The sequence below is a fragment of the Ipomoea triloba genome, chromosome 15 (assembly GCF_003576645.1).
Source record: "Ipomoea triloba cultivar NCNSP0323 chromosome 15, ASM357664v1".
In the NCBI taxonomy this organism is placed as follows: domain Eukaryota; kingdom Viridiplantae; phylum Streptophyta; class Magnoliopsida; order Solanales; family Convolvulaceae; genus Ipomoea; species Ipomoea triloba.
This window is the reverse complement of record NC_044930.1, coordinates 22,119,941-22,126,381: the sequence shown is the minus strand read 5'-3', so window position 1 is coordinate 22,126,381 and position 6,441 is coordinate 22,119,941.

The following is a 6,441-nucleotide window of genomic DNA, read 5'->3' as shown; positions in this document are numbered from 1 at the left end:
GTAGAAGAATAGTTCCGTTGGAGGGAAAACTATTCCGTTTGAAATTTGTCTCCCATGCTGATCATGGGTCTTGCATATTTTCAGCATATTTCATGGATTGGTGATCTTGTAACTTGAACCTCTTTGTCTTGTAGTGAATGTTCCATAGTTCACTTTTCTTGAGTCCATGCTCCACTTTCGTCTTTTGGTAAAAGTTACTCTTTTTTTATATTCCCATTATTCCTTGTTTGTAGGGAATCAGACCACTTCAGCATTGGTGCACCTTTTGACCGTTTGTGGTGGAAATCTGACGTGTCATCCACTTCCGTCCATTTTGAAACCTCCCGCTCAGCACCTCTTCAATATTTTATCTCCATGATATTCTTCTTCTCCAAACTTAGAGTATTTTATCTGCACATGTTGACTGACATTCAGCCTCTTGGAGAAGTGCCGGTTTATCGAGACCATAAAAGATGTCTCGACCACTTGATGTTTCAATCCCATGTATCGAGAGGTCTATCTCTCGAATATTCTTTACGTCTCGAACTCGATAGGTATATCGAGAGGTCCTTACCTCTCGAACTTGGCTTGTGTCTTGAGACTTAGTTGATGTCTCGTAGACCCTTATTCCTCCAGAGTTGTCTCGTGCCTGTTTCTGATCTATCTGTTTGCTTACAACACGAAAATTTCTAAGTTGTTCAAACAAGTTTACCTTAAGCTTAAATATTTCCCGAGTTGAGCTCAAATTACCCGGTTGTATTTTCGCTCTTAGTTTACTTATCGAACTTACATTGTTTTGCCTATGTATCGAGACTTGGGGATTCTTACTTAACAGTTGGTATCATCAAAACCTATTACATGATGTTCCTAACAATGTCTACAATGTCATGCCTGCCATGGCAACTAACACTGAGTCAGTGGAAGAGCAATTAGCTAGAATTGCTAAGACTCTTGAAGGAATGACTATACTCCTTCAAAACCAAGATAAACGGATCAACACCCTTGATGATAGGGTAGGAAGCATTATGGAGGGGCAAGGAAGTCGTGCTCCAGGAAAGCAGCTCGAGGGGCAAGAAGAGGTTGTTCAGCAACTACAACCTCCTACCAGCCCTGCAGTGGGAGAAACTACTTCTCACTTGCCTGCAACTGAGAAAACTATACCAATCACCGAAGGTATGATACCAGTGGATCAGTTGAACGACTACATAATTGGGGCTATCAAAGGCAAGTTGGATGGAGGCCAACCCTCATACTCTTATGTTAAGCCCTACACACAAAGGATTGAGGAGTTGAAAATGCCCTTCGGCTATCAACCTCCTAAGTTCCAGCAGTTTGATGGCAAGGGAAACCCCCGGCAGCACATTGCCCACTTTGTGGAAACATGCAATGGTGCAGGGACCTATGACGATCTGTTGGTAAAGCAATTTGTCTGTTCCTTAAAGGGAACTGCTTTTGATTGGTACACAGACCTCGAGCCTGGCTGCGTTGATAGTTGGCATGATATGGAGCGTGAGTTCTTAACCCGCTTCTATAGTACAAGGAGAACCGTAAGCTTCTTGGAACTCACCACCACTGTCCAGTGGGAAGGCGAACGTGCCAGTGCTTACATTGAAAGGTGGAGGGAATTGTGCCTAAATTGCAAGGAGAGGATATCTCAAAGTTCTGCAATAGAGATGTGCATCCAAGGCATACACTTCGAACTCTCCTATATCCTGCAAGGGATAAGCCGAAGTCCCTTGAGGAGTTGTCCAGTTGTGCTCACGACATGGAGTTGAGCATCGAAGCTAGGGGAGGGCTCAACGTATTGAACATGTCTAACTCCTCCAACACTCCTGCAAATCAAGAATTCAGGAGAGGAAATAAACCCTTTCCAAAACAAGAAAATGAAGCAATAACTGTGAAGGCTACACCAATGACAGTCTTCACTAAAGCGTATGAAAGGCCTAGGCCGAGATCATCTTTTGGCCCGTCAAGGGGAGGCAAGAGGCCAACTCTTGAAGAAAGACAGGAGAAAACATATCCTTTCTTGGATTATGATATATCTCCCTTGTTCAATGAGCTACTCAACCTTAGGCTCATTGAATTGCCCGAGATGAGACGCCCTGATGAGGCTTCAAGGGTGAATGACCCAAATTATTGCAAGTATCATCGCCTTTTGGGTCATCCGATTGAACAGTGTTTTATCTTCAAGGATAAAGTTATGGCACTAGCCAGAGATGGGAAAATTGAGCTTGCTGATGCCGACGCAAGCACAAATCAAATCTCAATTACACTTGGACGATTTGCTCCTTTGTGTACTGAGAAGGAATATGGGAGGCAACGAAAACATCCACTCCCATTCACCGTTAAACATGTTGCTGGTCAAAGTTCAAAACCACAGCAAAATGATAGCACATCTGAAGGAAAATGGGTGATTGTCACTCATAGAAAGATGAAAAGTGAGCCTATGAGACATCCAAGGCACACAGTGAAAAGTTGGGTTGCGAAAACCTCAACAAGTGGTCATGCCCGTAGATCAAAGATAAAGGGGCATGTCAAACAGCCACGAACACCAGTTCCTTTGGCTCAATATATACCAAAGGGATTTAATCTTCAAGGGGCAGGCAATATTAGCTCCTGCCTAAATACCAATGACAAGCAAGTGGATGTAGGAGAATGTTCATCTCCTAAACACACCGAAAATGAGGAAGTGCAAATGCATAGGGCAGCTTCCTACTCTGTAAAAATTACCTTCAAGGATGAAGATTTGTTACTTGGAGGTGCGCCACACAATCGCCCACTATTTGTCGAAGGTTACACACGGGGGCAAAAGCTCAAAAGAATTCTAGTTGATCAAGGCTCAGTAGTCAACATCTTATCCCTTCAAGCCCTAAAAGACCTTGGTGGATCTACGGATGATCTCGTCCAAAGCCGACTAATGATACAAGGTTTTAACCAAGGAGGGCAGACAGCAATCGGCGTCATCAACCTCGACTTGAGAGTTGGAGGCCTAAGTTCAAGTGTCGTCTGCCATGTTATAGATACAGGGACATCTTATAACTTGTTACTCGGAAGGCCTTGGATACATGAAAATGGGGTGGTTCCCTCATCTTGGCATCAATGCTTCATGTATGAAAAGAACGGCGTGATTGAAAAGGTAGTCGCCGATGAAAGCCCTTTTGCAGAGGTTGAGTCTTACTTTGCGGATGCAAAGTTCTACATAAAGAAACAGGTCTTTGTGGAAGATGCCCAGAAAAACAACAACAACTCGCCTTCCCAACTAAAGTCAAAGGGAAAAGAAGTTGTGGAAGTGGATCAACACACTACAAAGCTCATCTTCCCGCTTGCAAGAATTGACACACTTAAAATAGATGAAGCGGACCAAGTCTTGCCCACCAAGCGTACTGAGGGTTTTGACCCTAACGCTTATAAGCTTCTAGCTAAAGCTGGCTATAATCCTAATGAGCCTTGGAAGTTGGGAACGCTTATCCCCGAAGCCGGTGGCAGAGGCAAGGCAAATCAACAAGAGCCCCATGTACGCAAAGGGTTGGGTTATGTTTCCCCTAAACCTGTGCGAATATTTATAAACAGGGCTGCAAGCAATTATATCTCGACCCGAGTCATGGAAAGTCAATGAATGACTCATCCACCAAAAATGCAGCACGTGGTTAAACTGCTAGCGCATCTCGCTTTGTCTATGGGTGGGCCCAAATCATAGGCTCTCCTGGCCCGCATGACTTTAAACTGTGAACGGCTTTACTTATTAAAAAAAATCATTTGAACTACGTTTGACTCGATCTCCTTTATAGGAGTACGTAGGCAGCTTAGATATCAAATTATCTAAGTTCAGTTATAACAAAAACAAATCCAATTCATGTTGCAACTGTGGTATATCAAGACAATCGTTCAACGGGTCAATGCAAAGATGTACAATTGTTAAAGGACAAGAGCACAAATGAAAGTATTGATATTATCATGAGTTGGGAAAAAGAAACGACAAAAGTCTTGTTACCAAAGGAACAGAACATCAGTCAACAAAAGCCTAAAGCTAAACATGCTATCTTTACATGCTTCTAAGCTTCCCTTCACCTGGTTCAGGCTCTCTTCATCTTCTGGCATCAACACAGTCAACTCTGAAATACGAGAAACTTCCGCCTCGGCATTTGAAACTACAGTCTCATCATTGACTAAATCTTCGATAGCCTCAACAATAGAAAGTGTCACATTCACAAGCATTTTTGACTGATAAGTTGGGATAAACCCTTTATGAGATTTTAAAAGGAGGAAGCTAAAAGATATTCCTTGACATGAGTCAAAACTGTCTCCTGTGTTTCAAGACTCCTTTGCACGAGGCTCGTGATATCAAGTTGTTACCCCAATTCTTATCGAATTTTAATTTTGTGGATCGGGTGGGAAGAAAGGATTAGTATGGTTTGCCATGGAAATAATTGGTTACTACAAGTCATGATGGGATAAAGACTGTGTCCCTAAGGGAATATGGCCAAAATTGAGCGTGATGAGCTGTGGTTCAATTTTCTGATTTTGAGGAATTAATTTTGGCCAAATTAAAATTAAATTTGGCTAAAGTTAGAGAGGAAAATGAAACGGGCCTCTAATAGAACTGTGGACACAATTGGGCTACTACCTGCAAACATGGACTGTAAATTCGGACTCCTGGGCAACTATTAATTTCGAGACTTCCTTCTCTTTGCATTTGGAGCACGCCAAACAAGTCTCGAAGGGGCAATTTGTTAGCACTGAAAATTTAAATAATATTATTGGGCCGTGACTGATAATTCATTATTAAATTAATTGCTTTAATTAATTAAACTAGGCTGATATTTATTTAATTGGGTTGATTAAATGGCCTAATAAATAATTGGTTGGCCTAGTTAATTAATTTAAAGTAATTATTGCTGAGCTGTTGGCCCGAATTCAAGGAAGATATTTAATTGAGTTGGACCAGACTATCAATTGGGCTGCTCAAATTGACGGGCTTGGACTTGGTTTGGCCCACGAAGAATATATGTGGATTATATAATTTTGAAGAAGTTGTGGACATTATAAATTGGTTCAAAATTATAAAATCATGAACCTGGACATGAGATGTCCAGGTACATTCCTTCAATTTAATTCAAAATATTAAATTAAATTCAAAGGATGGGGTTTGTTAGATTTTCTCTACCCCCACCACTATAAATAGTGGGTTCACTTTGGAGGTTAAAGGCATTGAAGGTATTGAAGATTAGAAGATTTTGAAGCTCTGAAGATCTGCAGCTCACCGGGAGGAGCACGCCTGCAATTTATTTGCACCGGGAGGACACGCCTGCAATTTATTTGCACGAAGGACTCGCTTGCAATTTATTTGCACCGAGCATCTGCAATTATTTGCACCGGGAGGACACGCCTGCAATTTATTTGCACGAAAGACTCGCTTGCAATTTATTTGCACCGGGAGCACGCCTGCAGTATATCTGCACTGAGGAGCACGCCGTTTGAGTACCAAACTCGACATACGTCCAACTCGACCTAAGTCCAGTTCAACATATTTTGAACTTGGTATACGTCCAACTCGGCATAAGTCCAGTTCAACATACTTTGAACTCGGCATACGTCCAACTCGGCATAAGTCCAGTTCAACATACTTTGAACTCGGCATACGTCCAACTCGGCATAAGTCCAGTTCAACATACTTTGAACTTGGCATACGTCCAACTCCGCCTAAGTCCAGTTCAACATACTTTGAACTCGGCATACTTCCAGTTCAGCATACTCTGAACTTGGTGCAACTCGGCAAGTCCAGTTCAGCATACTCTGAACTCGGCCTACTTCCAGTTCGGCATACCCCGAACCCAGCATAGCTCGGCATAACTTGGCACAACTCGGCATAGCTCGGCATAACTCGGCACGCCTCTAGTTCAGCATACTTTGAACTCGGTCTACTTCCAGTTCGGCATACCCCGAACTCGGCATAACTCGGCGTAACTCGGCACGCCTCCAGTTCGGCATACTCCGAACTCGGCACAACAAGGCATACTTCTAGTTCAGCATACTCTGAACTCGGTCCACTTCCAAATCGGCATATTCCGAATTCGACACACTTCAAGTTGGCATACTACTAGTAGAGAATAAGAGGATTTCTATACAGAGATTGTACCCTTTATCGTTTGATACACACTACTTCATTGTAACCGATATACTTTGAATTTTGAAATATACAATTCAAGTTTTTCGCGTTTACAATGGTAATGAGTTTTAGTGAAAGTATTTTGCATGTTTAGTAGTATATATGGTAGAATTGGAATAATTACCAATATTGATGTTTGATTGTGTATGACCCTAGAATGGGAATAAATGTTTTAAAATAGGAAAACAAAAAATCAAAACAATTGATCCTAATATAATGACATCATACCGTTGTTTTTTTTATTAGGGAATAGAATTTTTAATTGAAGGAGTAATCAAAACCCATAGTTGTGTTTT